Source organism: Danio aesculapii, chromosome 4 (assembly GCF_903798145.1).
Source record: "Danio aesculapii chromosome 4, fDanAes4.1, whole genome shotgun sequence".
NCBI classification, from domain to species: Eukaryota; Metazoa; Chordata; class Actinopteri; order Cypriniformes; family Danionidae; genus Danio; species Danio aesculapii.
In genome coordinates this window covers 19,096,051-19,112,308 of record NC_079438.1, presented here as the reverse complement: position 1 = coordinate 19,112,308, position 16,258 = coordinate 19,096,051, and the positions used below count along the sequence as shown (strand labels likewise).

The window sequence follows — 16,258 nt, the reverse complement described above, 5'->3', positions numbered from 1 at the left end:
CGTTATAAGATGACATCAGGATTTAGCAGAAGTTTGTTGTCCAGTGCCTGGATCGGCCAAGTTACTTATGCCAGTTTACTTGGAATAAATGTATCAGAAGCCCGGCCAGCTCAGTCGGTAGTGCATGAGACACTTAATCTCAGGGTCGTGGGTTCGAGCCCCACGTTGGGCGTTTCTGTTACTTTCTGTTACTTTTCTCTCTCTCTCTTTTCGGCAGCTTTCATTTGGATTCTTCCAGCATACCTATTGAGACAAAATTCAGCATTTCTACTACAGTTGCAATGCTCTCTGTGGCGCAATCGGTTAGCGAGTTCAGCTGTTAACTGAAAGTTTCTTGCTTTGAGCCCACCCAGGGACGAACCAAGGCTTTTGCTGCCTTGCAACTGCTAACACGTGCGCCAGGCAATGATCCTGGGCCACGTGCTGTCTGGCGTTACAAGATGACATCAGGATTTACCAGAAGTTTGTTGTCCAGTACCTGTATTGGCCAATTTTTTTATTCCAGTTGACTTAAAAACACCATTACACTTTACACAGGTAGGGAAGGTATTGATCAAAACAGTGACTTTCTCTCGAAGGAGCATCTCACAAGCCCGCCTACCTCAGTTGGTAGTACATAAGACTCTTAATCTCAGGGTTGTGGGTTCGAGCCCCATGTTGGGCGTTTCTGTTACCTTTCTCTCTCTCTTTTCGGCAGCTTTCATTTGCATTCTTCGAGCATACCTATTGAGACAAAGTTCAGCATTTCTACTACAGTTGGATTGCTCTCTAAGTCTCTGTGGTGCAATCGGTTAGCGCGTTCGGCCGTTAACCGAAAGGTTGGTGATTCGAGCCCACCCAGGGCCGAACGAAGGCTTTTGCTGCCTTGCAACTGCTAACACGTGCACCGGGCAATGATCCTGGGCCACGTGCTGTCTGGCGTTACAAGATGACATCAGGATTTAGCAGAAGTCTGTTGTCCAGTGCCTGGATCGGCCAAGTTACTTATTCCAGTTTACTTAGAATGAAAGTATCAGAAGCCCGGCTAGCTCAGTCGGTAGAGCATGAGACTCTTAATCTCAGGGTCGTGGGTTTGAGCCCCACGTTGGGTCTTTCTGTTACTTTTCTCTCTCTCTTTTCGGCAGCTTTCATTTGGATTCTTCGAGCATACCTATTGAGACAAAGTTCAGCATTTCTACTACAGTCGCAATGCTCTCTAAGTCTCTGTGGTGCAATCAGTTAGCGAGTTCAGCTGTTAACTGAAAGGTTCTTGCTTTGAGCCCACCCAGGGATGAACCAAGGCTTTTGCTGCCTTGCAACTGCTAACACGTGCACCAGGCAATGATCCTGGGCCACGTGCTGTCTGGCGTTACAAGATGACATCAGGATTTACCAGAAGTTTGTTGTCCAGTACCTGTATTGGCCAATTTTTTTATTCCAGTTGACTTAAAAACACCATTACACTTTACACAGGTAGGGAAGGTATTGATCAAAACAGTGACTTTCTCTCGAAGGAGCATCTCACAAGCCCGCCTACCTCAGTTGGTAGTACATAAGACTCTTAATCTCAGGGTTGTGGGTTCGAGCCCCATGTTGGGCGTTTCTGTTACCTTTCTCTCTCTCTTTTCGGCAGCTTTCATTTGCATTCTTCGAGCATACCTATTGAGACAAAGTTCAGCATTTCTACTACAGTTGGATTGCTCTCTAAGTCTCTGTGGTGCAATCGGTTAGCGCGTTCGGCCGTTAACCGAAAGGTTGGTGATTCGAGCCCACCCAGGGCCGAACGAAGGCTTTTGCTGCCTTGCAACTGCTAACACGTGCACCGGGCAATGATCCTGGGCCACGTGCTGTTTGGCGTTATAAGATTACATCAGGATTTAGCAGAAGTTTGTTGTCCAGTGCCTGGATCGGCCAAGTTACTTATGCCAGTTTACTTAGAGTGAATGTATCAGAAGCCCGGCTAGCTCAGTAGGTAGAGCATGAGACTCTTAATCTCAGGGTCGTGGGTTCGAGCCCCACGTTGGGCGTTTCTGTTACTTTCTGTTACTTTTCTCTCTCTCTCTTTTTGGCAGCTTTCATTTGGATTCTTCAAGCATACCTATTGAGACAAAGTTCAGCATTTCTACTACAGTTGCAATGCTCTCTGTGGCGCAATCGGTTAGCGAGTTCAGCTGTTAGCTGAAAGGTTCTTGCTTTGAGCCCACCCAGGGACGAACCAAGGCTTTTGCTGCCTTGCAACTGCTAACACGTGCGCCAGGCAATGATCCTGGGCCACGTGCTGTCTGGCGTTACAAGATGACATCAGGATTTAGCAGAAGTTTGTTGTCCAGTGCCTAGGTCGGCCAAGTTACTTGTTCCAGTTGACTTAAAATCAGCATCAAACTTTACACTTGTTGGAGAGGCGGGACTTGACATACCTGTCTATCATCCTCATGACGCAGCAAAAGGCAGAGCTATGCAGAGAAGCGCCCGCAGCTATGGGAAATGGCCTCATCCTATGTACCTCTGTGTGCTATTGTGTGCGTCTTTAACAAACTGTGAGTACACAATTTGATCTAAAGGACAATCGTTCTCATGTCAGTATCTAAGGATCGAGTAATTTGGCGTTTATACGCTATTAGCGGGACATTCAGAAATGACGGAGTTAAGCTCATCCAGCGCGTTCGGCGCATTCATGTGCTCTCGCACGAGTTTATGATCATAAGATCGCTAGTTGTAGGTAAAGTATGTCTTATACATGTTTGTTTATGTCATCATTCTTTTACAATGGGTATTACTCATGTCAAGTGTTTTAAGAAGTAATTGGTTCTAGGCTTATTGCCAGTTTTGAGTACTTTCGGTTTTAACGTGCTGATTGTATTGCAAAGCGAAAGTGAAACCATATCATCATGTGTACTGCTTGTACTGCATATACTCTATATTGTACTGTGATTATATATGGTGAATGTTATTTGTGATCTAGAAGTGTAATTATGTTTACTGATTATTTTATTATTTCTGTTTCATTGTAGAACCACACACCCACACAGACACGTCTATACACACACCTCTTCAGTGTTCAATAAACCAGTTTGATTGACCTTAACTGCCTGATCCACTCCTGTGTTCTGATCGACACCCCAAGGGAAAGGCTAGAGAAATTAGAACCTCCTCAGAATACAATCCTAACCTAATACCCCAACAAATGGTTCTTCGAGCCGGATCTCAGCCATTGCCCTTGGATAAAGAGGATCAACAGTTGGAATATGCAGTTTGAAGGGGTGAATGCAGATGGCGCCAGAGGTGCCAGACCTAAGCGTCATGTTCATCCACCTGCCTATCTAGAGGACTACAACCTCACAGCCTCACGTCATAACCAGGTCAGTCAGTCAATTATGCCTCATTCTACAGAACAGTCATGGAGATATGGTCGGTCAGATGCTGCTCAAATTTCCCCTTCCCCATCTGACCGTGGCAGCAGTCCTGTGAGTCAGTATTCGTTAAATGTGGTGGATGAGTGGCCACCCGCTACTGTTAACAAAGAGTATTCCTATGACAGACAACATGTGGGAGCACCTTTACAGACTGGAGTTAATATGCCCTCTGTTCCATCTGTTCTATCTTCACCATTTCACAGGCCTTGGGAAGACACAGAGTATCAGTTATCACCTCAAACGCACTTAAGCCCCTCACATAGGCCTGCTCAACCTATGCGCCACTTTGAATCTTTTCCAATGCCATCTTCCCATGCACTAAATACCAGTCAGTCATTTCAGTTGCCTAGCATTGTCACTGCTCCATTAAGTTCAGAGCTGTCTTTCCATAGAGAAAGTTAAAACTCAGTACCCACCCCAAAGCAGGCTGTGGAGCAAAGAAGTCATTCTGCTATGCCTAGTCACCCAGTGAAAGAGCCACAGACTGAGCATGAAGCAATGAGCTTCACTTGATGAGGGACGAAATACAGACTGAAATGGCAGCTAAACAAGGAGTCCCACAGTCATTTAAGACTCCTGCTCACCATAATACTTCTCCCGATTACTATCCAGTTAAATCTATCCATAGAAATTCATGCTAATTGGCTCCGCCCCCCACTGATATCAGAGCCCCCAATCACGAGCACAACTGGCATCCTGAGCGAACATTTAAGCCTTATACCGTTGCTGATACCGCCTGATGCTACTGAGCTCTTCCGTTATCAGATATTGCTGGATCATCTAAGATTTGACGAAGCCCGCCTGGTAGCCGACTCCTACCTCAATTCACCTTTCCCTTATAGTGACACAATGGCAGCATTGACTGAGAGGTTTGGACAACCTTACAAGTTAGCCCTCCATCGGATAGCTAGAGTGATGGAGGCGCCTGACATTCGACGAGGCAATACAGCAGCCTTTGATAAGTTTGCCTTACAAATTAGATCCCTTGTTGGTATGTTGGAGACTTTAGGCCCTGATGGGCAGGCTGAATTGAGATGTGGGTCACATGTGGAAAGACTGTTATGCAAACTACCTCCTGAAATGAGATCAGAGTTCAGGAGACACATGTTTCGTCGACCTGGTGCAGTGTATAACCTCCTAGATTTCTCAGAATGGCTGCAATATGAAGCTTGGTGTCAGAGCAGTGAGAGTTATGTTGTAGAGCGCAGGCACAGGGTGGAGCAGAAGACTGAGAGAGGAAGAGCAATGAATCCTCCTGGGCGGTCGGCTACAATACTTCATGGAGCTGAGGAGGGCCCTACTAAACTACCTAATGTACCCAGCGCAGTCCCCCCAGCCAGCTCAGGTATCCTCCAAACACAAACCAAAGCTTTTTGCCCATACTGTGACAAAGCTGACCATTACCTCAGTCAATGTCCTACATTCAAATCCTTTAACAGACAGCAGATCACAGAATGGATTCAAACAAATCAACGCTGCTGGCGCTGTGGGAGGACACACCGGGCAGCAAAGTGCACACTCAAAAAACCATGCAGTATTTGTAAAGGCAAGCACCTACAGATCCTTCATGAGGTTAACTCCAAACCGGCGACTGAAGGATTGTGTTTGGTTAATTCAGCAACAGAGACTCTGTATCTGGATAAACCTACGGGATGTAGGAATGTTCTCCTTAAGGTCGTCAGAGTGTTGCTTCGCCACAAAGACCAAACTCTAGATACCTACGCTGTCCTTGATGACGGATCAGAGAGGACGATTCTCCTATCCCCTGCGGCCACTAAACTTGGTATTCATGGTCCGATGGAGAGCTTAGCCCTACGCACTATTCGTCAAGACGTGCAAGCTGTCACTGGTGCTGCAGTCTCTTTCCAGATATCTCCAGTTACTCAGCCACAGAAAGTATACAGAATCTCAGCTGCCTTTACCGCCAAACGCCTAGGACTAGCAGACCATTCGTACCCTTTAAGTATCCTGGAGAAGTATCAGCATCTAAAGAACCTTCCCCTGCAGCCCTTTGAGGGAGCACACCCATTGCTGTTAATTGGAGCTGACAATACTCATCTCATCACTCCCATATCACCAGTCCGCTTGGGCCCCTCTGGAGGACCAGCAGCAATACAGACCAGGTTGGGATGGACGTTACAGGGACCCATAAGACACTTAAAAGATCAGTTGTCATCACAAAATTTCCTCTTCTTGTCCCTCACCCCTGCCGAGCAACAGGTGAGGAAGGATGTTGAAAGGCTCTGGCAGATTGATGTTATGCCTTATCGTTGTGAGAAGCAGGTGACACGTTCAAAAGAAGATCGAGAGGCTATTCATCTCTTGGAGACTAAGACTACTCGGGTTGAGGTTAATGGCATTCTCCGCTATGCAACACCTCTTTTACGCAGGAAAGATTTCCCTGTCTTTTGTGCCCCCCAAGATGCTGTGATGCCTAGTCTCAGGGGAATAGAGCGGCGGCTTACTCGATCTCCAGAGAGAGCAGAGGTTTATAAGGCAGAGATAAAGAAGTTGGAACTGACTGGGGCTGCCATCAAACTGCAGAATGAGGAGAAGGAAAAGAGTAAAGAAAAATGGTATATTCCCCACCACATGATCACTCATAATGAGAAAAATCGCCTTGTATTCAATTGTTCCTTTGAATATGAGGGACTGAACCTTAACGACTCCTTGCTTCCTGGTCCAGCCTTAAGTCCCTCTCTTCTGGGTGTCCTCTTGCGATTTAGGGAACATTGTGTAGCCATCAGTGGGGATATACGTGGAATGTTTCATCAGGTCCTGCTACTGCCTGAGGACAGACCACTCCTACGCTTCCTGTGGCGTGACCTGCGAAGGGAGGACCCACCAGAGACATATGAGTGGCAAGTTTTTCCTTTTGGGACGACATGTAGCCCCTGCTGTGCGACCTTCGCCCTACAGCAACATGTGGCATTGCACAGTACCCCGGATGAGGACGTAAGATTCTCAGTAAACAAGTGTTTCTATGTAGACAACTGTCTACAAAGCCTACCCTCTGCACAGGAAGCACGACAGTTAGTGGATAAGTTACGCGCTCTCCTATCCTCAGGTGGTTTCGACATCCGACAGTGGGCAAGTAATGAAGGGGAGGTTATCAGCCACCTACCTCCTGAAGCCAGGTCCACTAAGCTGGAGTTATGGCTTTTTCAAGACAAAGCTGAAGCACGGGAGTCAACCCTAGGCCTGAGCTGGCACTGTAAGTCAGATCATCTGGGGTTTAAACACCGACCTATCACATACAACGCCCTGACAATGTGTAACATTTACCGGGTGTTGGCGAGTCAGTACGACCCCCTCGGAGTTATCCTTCCATATACTACTAGGGCCAAGGTGATAGTGCAGCAGCTTTGGGTCAATCACAGAGACTGGGATGATCCTCAACTTCCTGGTGAACTTCAACAGGAATGGAAGAAATGGGAAGAAGAGCTAAAATATCTACCAGAGGTGACCCTACCTAGATGCTATTACCCCTCCTACATGGATTACTCAGATGTGCGAAGGGAAATTCATATCTTTAGTGATGCTTCTGAGAAGGCATATGGAGCTGTTGCTTACCTGCTCACAGAAGATCATCAGGGCGAAATCCATCTAGCCTTTCTGCTAGCCCGATCACGTGTAGCTCCGCGAAAGCAGCAGTCTATTCCGAGGCTTGAGCTCTGTGCTGCTTTGATAGGTGCACAGTTAGCAAAGTTGCTTGTAAATGAGCTCACCGTGAAGTTAGACAAATTTACTTACTGGTCTGATTCCACTATTGTCCTCCACTGGCTCTGTTCAGAATCCTGTAGGTACAAGGTCTTTGTGGGTACCAGGGTGGCGGAGATTCAGGACATGACGGACTGTGCAAAATGGAGATATGTCAATTCGGAAGAAAACCCTGCCGATGACCTGACTCGAGGCAAGAACCTACAAGACCTTATTGGGCCCAACAGATGGCATAATGGTCCAAAGTTTCTATTGCAACGTCAAGAGCAGTGGCCCTCTCACCCCAACTCCCAATTTTCGGATGCTGTGGATGAAACTGAACTTAAGAGAGGAACATTCTGTGGAATCACTTTTACTGCCCCAACGACCTTAGATGGAAAGCAATGCAGTAGCTGGAAGGATTTGGTGGAGGCAATTGCAAAGGAGTTGCATGGGGCGGCTGCCCTTGATAATTCCCCTACAGCTGAGGCTAACAGAGATGCAGAAACTGTGGCTTTGAGAGGGATACAGATGGACTGTTTCCCGGAGGATTTTCAGCTGCTGAAAGCTAAGAAACCAATTCGCTCTAACAGTCGGCTTTTATGTCTTTCCCCAGAGTTTGACTCAGAAACCCAACTCATACGAGTTGGAGGACGTCTGAGACGAGTAGAAGCCCTTGACCCAGCCACTATTCATCCCATAGTACTTGACCCTCATCATCCGTACACCCAGCTGCTTATCAAAGACTATGATGCTCGACTTCTCCACCCGGGACCAGAGCGAGTGTTTGCTGAACTCCGCAGAAAAGTGTGGATTCTGAGAGGGAGGGAGGCAGTCAAGAAATACCAAAGGACATGCCTTGAATGCTGTAAATGGAGGTCAAAGCCAGCAACGCAGCAGATGGTCGATCTACCCCCACCAAGACTCAGATTGTTTAAGCCAGCATTCTATTCAGCAGGCATGGATTGTTTTGGCCCATTGATGGTGACATTGGGTCGCAGGACAGAAAAAAGGTGGGGCCTCCTGTTCAAGTGTCTCACCACTCGTGCCGTGCACATAGAAGTGCTAACCTCTATGACCAGTGATGCCTTCCTAATGGCACTGAGAAGGTTCATTGGCCGACGGGGCCAGCCTGCAGAGCTATACTCTGACCAAGGCACAAACTTTCGAGGTGGCGAAACAGAACTCAGAGAAACCTTCAGCACACTGAGTTCAGACCTACAGCAGTTGTTAGCCAAACAAAGGATCAGTTTTTACTTCAATCCTCCTGCTTCTCCCCACTTTGGTGGTGTATGGGAGAGTGTATGTTCAATAAAAATGGCCCTCCGCACAGCTCTGGGCTCAGAGACTGTGTCTGAAGAAGTACTGTTTTGATTGAGGTAGAAGCCATCTTGAATTCTAAACCTTTAGGTTATGTATCAGCAGATCTGGCTGACCTGGACCCAGTCACTCCCAACTGCCTGTTGATGGGGCGGCCAGATGGTTCCTTACCCCAAGTAGTGTATCCTAAATCCGAACTCCTCACTAAACGGAGATGGAGGCACTCCCAGGTATTGGCTGACAGATTTTGGACTGTTTTTATAAGGCATTACTTACCAGCGATGCAGACCAGAGGAAAGTGGCAAAGATCAACACCTGATCTTGAGCCTGGCACAGTAGCTATGCTAGTTGACCCCCAGCTGCCACGAGCCCTATGGCAAATTGGAAGAGTAACTAGAGTATTTCCAGGAGCAGACGGACATGTCAGAACAGCAGAGATCCAGATAAAAAACAGGACATATACACGGCCAATATCTCGTCTGATTGTACTTCCGGAAATCCCTGAAGAGGAGGATCATATGGGGAGTACAAAACCACAACAAACAAGTTGAAGCAAATTTAACAGAGCAAATTTACAAATAAATTTGGAGGCGGCAATGTTGGAGAGGCGGGACTTGACATACCTGTCTATCATCCTCATGACGCAGCAAAAGGCAGAGCTATGCAGAGAAGCGCCCGCAGCTATGGGAAATGGCCTCATCCTATGTACCTCTGTGTGCTATTGTGTGCGTCTTTAACAAACTGTGAGTACACAATTTGATCTAAAGGACAATCGTTCTCATGTCAGTATCTAAGGATCGAGTAATTTGGCGTTTATACGCTATTAGCGGGACATTCAGAAATGACGGAGTTAAGCTCATCCAGCGCGTTCGCCGCATTCACGTGCTCTTGCACGAGTTTATGATCATAAGATCGCTAGTTGTAGGTAAAGTATGTCTTATACATGTTTGTTTATGTCATCATTCTTTTACAATGGGTATTACTCATGTCAAGTGTTTTAAGAAGTAATTGGTTCTAGGCTTATTGCCAGTTTTGAGTACTTTCGGTTTTAACGTGCTGATTGTATTGCAAAGCGAAAGTAAAACCATATCATCATGTGTACTGCTTGTACTGCATATACCCTATATTGTACTGTGATTATATATGGTGAATGTTATTTGTGATCTAGAAGTGTAATTATGTTTACTGATTATTTTATTATTTCTGTTTCATTGTAGAACCACACACCCACACAGACACGTCTATACACACACCTCTTCAGTGTTCAATAAACCAGTTTGATTGACCTTAACTGCCTGATCCACTCCTGTGTTCTGATCGACACCCCAAGGGAAAGGCTAGAGAAATTAGAACCTCCTCAGAATACAATCCTAACCTAATACCCCAACAACACTGGTAGTGAAGGTATTGATCAAAACAGTGCCTAGAATTAGTGTCTCACAAGCCCGGCTAGCTCAGGTGGGAGAGCATGAGACACTTAGTCTCAGTGACCTGGGTTTGAGCTCAGGTCACTGAGACTAAGCACACGTTGGGTGATTCTGTTACCTTTCTCTCTCTCTTTTCGGCAGCTTTCATTTGGGTTCATCCAGCAGACCAAGTGAGACAAAGTTCAGCATTTCTACCACAGTTGGTATGGTTAGTCTGTGTCACAATCGGTTAGCGCGTTCGGCTGTTAACCAAAAGGTTGTTGCTTTGAGCCCATCCAGGGACGAACGAAGGCTTTTGCTGCCTTGCAACTGCTAACACGTGCACCGGGCAATGATCCTGGGCCACGTGCTGTCTGGCGTTACAAGATGACATCAGGATTTAGCAGAAGTTTGTTGTCCAGTACCTGTATTGGCCAATTTTTTTATTCCAGTTGACTTAAAAACACCATTACACTTTACACAGGTAGGGAAGGTATTGATCAAAACAGTGACTTTCTCTTGAATGAGCATCTCACAAGCCCTGTCTGGCGTTACAAGATGACATCAAGATTAAGCAGAAGTTTGTTGTCAAGTGCCTAGGTCGGCCAAGTTACTTGTTCCAGTTGACTTAAAATCAGCATCAAACTTTACACTGGTAGTGAAGGTATTGATCAAAACAGTGCCTAGAATGAGTGTCACACAAGCCCGGCTAGCTCAGGTGGGAGAGCATGAGACACTTAGTCTCAGTGACCTGGGTTTGAGCCCCAGGTTGGGTGTTTCTGTTACCTTTCTCTCTCTTTTCGGCAGCTTTCATTTGGGTTCATCCAGCAGACCAAGTGAGACAAAGTACAGCATTTCTACCACAGTTGGTATGGTTAGTCTGAGTCTCTGTGTCACAATCGGTTCGCGCGTTCGGCTGTTAACCGAAAGGTTGTTGCTTTGAGCCCATCCAGGGACGAAGAAGGCTTTTGCTGCCTTGCAACTGCTAACACGTGCACCGGGCAATGATCCTGGGCCACGTGCTGTCTGGCGTTACAAGATGACATCAGGATTTAGCAGAAGTTTGTTGTCCAGTGCCTGGATCGGCCAAGTTACTTATGCCAGTTTACTTAGAATGAATGTATCAGAAGCCCGGCTAGCTCAGTCGGTAGAGCATGAGACTCTTAATCTCAGGGTCGTGGGTATGAGCCCCACGTTGGGTGTTTCTGTTACTTTTCTCTCTCTCTCTTTTCGGCAGCTTTCATTTGGATTCTTCGAGCATACCTATTGAGACAAAGTTCAGCATTTCTACTACAGTTGCAATGCTCTCTAAGTCTCTGTGGTGCAATCGGTTAGCGAGTTCAGCTGTTAACTGAAAGGTTCTTGCTTTGAGCCCTCCCAGGGACGAACCAAGGCTTTTGCTGCCTTGCAACTGCTAACACGTGCGCCAGGCAATGATCCTGGGCCACGTGCTGTCTGGCGTTACAAGATGACATCAGGATTTAGCAGAAGTTTGTTGTCCAGTGCCTAGGTCGGCCAAGTTACTTGTTCCAGTTGACTTAAAATCAGCATCAAACTTTACACTGGTAGTGAAGGTATTGATCAAAACAGTGCCTAGAATGAGTGTCTCACAAGCCCGGCTAGCTCAGGTGGGAGAGCATGAGACACTTAGTCTCAGGGACCTGGGTTTGAGCCCCATGTTGGGTGTTTCTGTTCCCTTTCTCTCTCTCTTTTTGGCAGCTTTCATTTGGGTTCATCCATCAGACCAAGTGAGACAAAGTTCAGCATTTCTACCACAGTTGGTATGGTTAGTCTGAATCTCTGTGTCACAATCGGTTAGCGCGTTCGACTGTTAACCGAAAGGTTGTTGCTTTGAGCCCATCCAGGGAAGAACGAAGGCTTTTGCTGCCTTGCAACTGCTAACACGTGCACCGGGCAATGATCCTGGGCCACGTGCTGTCTGGCGTTACAAGATTTAATTCAATTCAATTCACCTTTATTTGTATAGCGCTTATGCAATGTAGATTGTGTCAAAGCAGCTTCACATAAAAGGTCACAGTAAATAGGAACAGTGTAGTTCAGTTTGTAGTGTTTAAGTTCAGTTCAGTTGAGCTCAGTTCAGTGTGGTTTAATAATCACTACTGAGAGTCCAAATATTGAAGGGCAAATCCAACGATGCGCAGCTCTACAGATCCCGAACCATGCAAGCCAGTGGCGACAGTGGAGAGGGAAAAAAAACTTCACTAATGGCGGAAGTGAAGAAAAAAACCTTGAGAGAAACCAGGCTCAGTTGGGCACGATCATTTTAATTTCTCCGCTGGCCAAACGTCTTGTGCAGAGCTGCAGTCTCAGCGGCGGAGGCTGGAAGCTGGCCTCAGCGAAGACTCGTCTGTCTCTGGAGCGTCACAGGAATCAGTCTCATGTTCTCCACTCTTCCATGACCATCACAGTAGCTGCTCAGGATTCGGCCAGGTCCAAGATATGGAAACCTTGGGATCATCTCGTCGTTGGTCTTGGATCGAATCAGTGACTCTGCATAGTCTGAGGGCCTCGGGAAGAGTATCCCCAGGTGGAAATGGAGAATAAAGAAAATAATTAGCGTAGCTGATGTTCACAGTGTATATCAACAAGATGTATAACCTGTGTGGAAGCCCCCTAAGTGGTGCACTAAGTGTATGCTTTACTGAACAGATAGGTCTTTAATCTAGTTTTGAATTGGGAGAGTGTGTCTGAGCCTCGGACGTTATCAGGAAGGCTATTCCAGAGTTTAGGAGCTATAAATGAGAAGGCTCGACCTCCTTTACTCGACTTTGCTATTCTAGGTACTACCAGAAGCCCTGAGTTTTCAGACCTTAAAGAGCGAGTTGGATTGTAGCGAGACAGAAGATTGGTTAGATAAACAGGAGCTAGATTATTTAAAGCTTTATATGTAAAAAGCAATATTTTAAATTCAATACGAAACTTAACAGGCAGCCAGTGTAAGGACGATAAAATTGGGGTGATGTGATCAAATTTTCTAGACCTGGTAAGAACTCTGGCAGCTGCATTTTGTACTAATTGAAGTTTGTTAATAGAGGATGCTGGGCAGCCAGCAAACAGTGCATTACAGTAGTTCAGCCTAGAAGTCATAAAAGCATGGACTAGCTTTTCTGCATCTGAGATGGATAGCATACTTCGTAACTTAGCGATATTTCTCAGATGAAAGAAAGCAGTTTTTGTGACATGGGATATATGATTTTTAAAAGTTAAATTGCTGTCTAATATGACACCCAGATCTTTTATAGTAGAGCTAACGCTAACTTTGTATCCCTCTAATTGTAGGTCGAGTTGTGAGATCTGCTGTGTACAGGATTTAGGCCCAATAAGTAATAATTCTGTTTTGTCTGAGTTTAAGAGAAGATAATTGTTGGTCATCCAGTCTTTAACATCTTTAATACACTCAGTTAGCTTGGACAGATTAGACGTATCGTCAGTTTTAGTTGAAATATATAATTGTGTATCATCTGCATAGCAGTGAAAGCTGATCCCATGTCTTCTAATAATGTCTCCCAGGGGTAGCATGTATATTGTAAACAGGGCCTAAAACTGATCCTTGAGGCACCCCGTATTTTACTGGGCTGATTTGTGAAGGCTGTCCATTAATATTCACAAACTGGTAACGGTCAGATAAGTATGACTTAAACCATTGTAGGGCCTGTCCCTGGACACCTGTAGACTTTAAGCGATTAATAAGGATACCATGGTCAATGGTGTCAAATGCCGCACTAAGATCGAGTAGAACTAATAGCGAGATGCACCCTTGGTCAGCAGCTAAGAGTAAATCGTTGGTTATTTTCACTAATGCAGTTTCTGTACTGTGATGAGCTCTGAAACCTGACTGAAACACTTCAAAAACATTGTTCATCTGCAGAAAGGAGCATAATTGAACAGAAACAACTTTTTCTAGTATTTTAGATATAAATGGAAGATTTGAAATAGGCCTATAATTAGCTAAGTTGCTGGGGTCCAGTTGTGGTTTCTTAATAATAGGTTTAATAACAGCTAACTTGTAAGGATTTGGAACATGGCCTAAAGATAAAGAAGAGTTGATAATGTTAAGAAGAGGTTCTCCTATAACAGGTAGCAATTCTTTCAGTAACTTTGTTGGAATTGGGTCCAATATACACGTAGCTGATTTAGAGCTATTTATAATTTTGTCTAGCTCGTCCTGTTCTATGATTTTAAAGCACTGTAGGTTATTTAGATTCAGTGGCGTGTTTACTGGATTTGAAGTATAAGGCGGTGCAGAAAGTTTAATATCTCCTATTTTCTGTCTAAAGCCATCTATTTTATCACTGAAAAAATTCATGAAGTTATCACTACTAATTTGCGGTGGAACGTTTTGTTCCAAAGATGACAGATTATTTGTTAATTTAGCAATGGTGTTAAATAAGAATCTAGGATTGTTATGATTATTTTCTATCAGTTTGCGGAGGTGCTCAGCCCTGGCAGATTTTAAAGCCCTCCTATAGCTGGACATACTGTCTTTGTATGCAATTCTAAAGACTTCTAAATTAGTTTTTTTCCATTTACGTTCCAGGGCACGGGTTGCTGTTTTGATAGTGCGGGTATGACTATTATACCATGGTGTAGTTTTATTCTCTCTAGCCTTTTTTAGTTTGATGGGTGCCACAGTATTTAAAGTGCTAGTAAAGATGGCATCCATACTGCTGGTTACTACATCAAGGTCATTTGCATTTGCGGGTGCATTTCGAAGTAGAGAAAGATCAGGTAAGTTATTTATAAATTCATCTTTAGTGGATGGAACAATAGTTCTACTAGGGCGATATATCGGAGCGGATTTGCTAATTTCAGGTAAACACAGCTTATATAGTAAGAGGTAGTGGTCTGTAATATCATCACTTTGTGGTATAATGTCTACATCAATGACCTCAATTCCATAAGACAGAATTAGATCTAGTGTATGCTTTAGGCGATGGGTTGGACCAATAACATTTTGCTTTATTCCTAGTGAGAGCAGTAAGTACTTAAACGCGAGCCCTAATGTGTCGTTAGCGTCATCTATGTGGATGTTAGAGTCTCCTACAATTAGTATTTTATCAGTTTTAACTAGTAAGTCAGAGATAAAATCAGAAAACTCTTTTAGAAAATTGACATAGGGTCCTGGGGGTCTATATATGGTGATTAGAGCGAGAGATAACATAGGTTTTTGCATAGTGTTTGGAAGGACAACATTAAGCGCTAATACTTCAAAGGAGCTAAACATAAGTCCGTTTCTCTGATTAACATTAAGAATATCACTAAAGATTGACGCGACTCCACCACCACGACCAGTTTGACGAGCCTCATGTTTATATAAGAATCCTGGAGGAGTTGCTTCATTTAAACTAATATAGTCATTTTGTTTCAGCCAGGTTTCAGTGAGACAGAGTGCATTAAGATTGTTATCTGTTATTATTTCATTTATGATAAGTGCTTTAGGTGCTAGTGACCTGATGTTTAGGAGACCAAGCTTCATGAAATTTGTATTTTCACTTTTTAGTGTTTTTTCTGGTTTAATTCTTAATAGATTATTTCTGGAGCACACAGTACGTTTGTTTCTTGATCTAATAATACGAGGAACAGACACAGTCTCTATGGGGTTAGCTAGGTATGCATTACTGTTATTTATGTGGGACGAATAGGAGTCTGTGTGGCTAAATTGTGAATTTTGTGAATTTTTACTTACTAGTCAATGCACTGCAATGCAGGAAGTTAATGACATGCACACAAATCTCAAGAAGGTTTTCACAGCTACCGTGTTTCATCCACCAAACATTGTTCCTAATATGAAGTGAGACCTTCAAAGACAACCCAGATGGGACTTGAACTAACAATCCCAAGCCCTGGAGGCTGATGCCTTATCCATTAGGCCACTGGGCCATTTCGCCAATCATTTGTCATGGATTTTTTGTATGCCTTTAACAAGATGCCAACGCATGGAAAACTGCACTTTAGGATCTCGATGCCAGTTTGCATTCCGTCAAAAAAGATGTGTGCAACTAATGGACAAACATTTTCTTTGTGCAATCATCCACATTCGTGTCTTATTGTTCCGGGTTTATGGTTCTCGCGTATGGTGTGACTGGTCTTGAGTTTCAAATTCCAGACAAGGCCACTCTCATTAACTTGAAATCACAACCTTTCTGCAGCTGTTTCCTTGTTTGCATTTCATCATCATCCACCTAACATGAGACCATTAGTTGAAAGCCACGGGGTACTTGAAGTCAAGATCTCCATTACCAAAGCTTAGCGGAACCATTTAGGTTTGTAACGTGACAGTGAGATTCAAGCAAGATTGGATGAATCCCCAGCTTCGAAGGCTGGTGCCTTATCCGTTAGGCCACTGGGCTGTTTTTACTGCCTGTGAAGTGTAATATGCCTCCAGGGAGTTGTTGACACACGTAATAAAAACAACATGAA

General features: G+C 44.7%; 1 protein-coding gene and 1 non-coding gene across 2 annotated transcripts in view; one reads left to right on the top strand and one right to left on the bottom strand.

Moving 5' to 3' along the window:
• Positions 1 to 16,258, bottom strand: part of LOC130222054 (oocyte zinc finger protein XlCOF6-like) — a 129,694-nt gene that overhangs the window by 100,691 nt on the left and 12,745 nt on the right. The gene's annotated exons all lie outside the window — the stretch shown is intronic.
• Positions 1,934 to 2,006, top strand: trnak-cuu (transfer RNA lysine (anticodon CUU)). Its single transcript has one exon. It is a non-coding gene; the product is annotated as a tRNA-Lys (tRNA).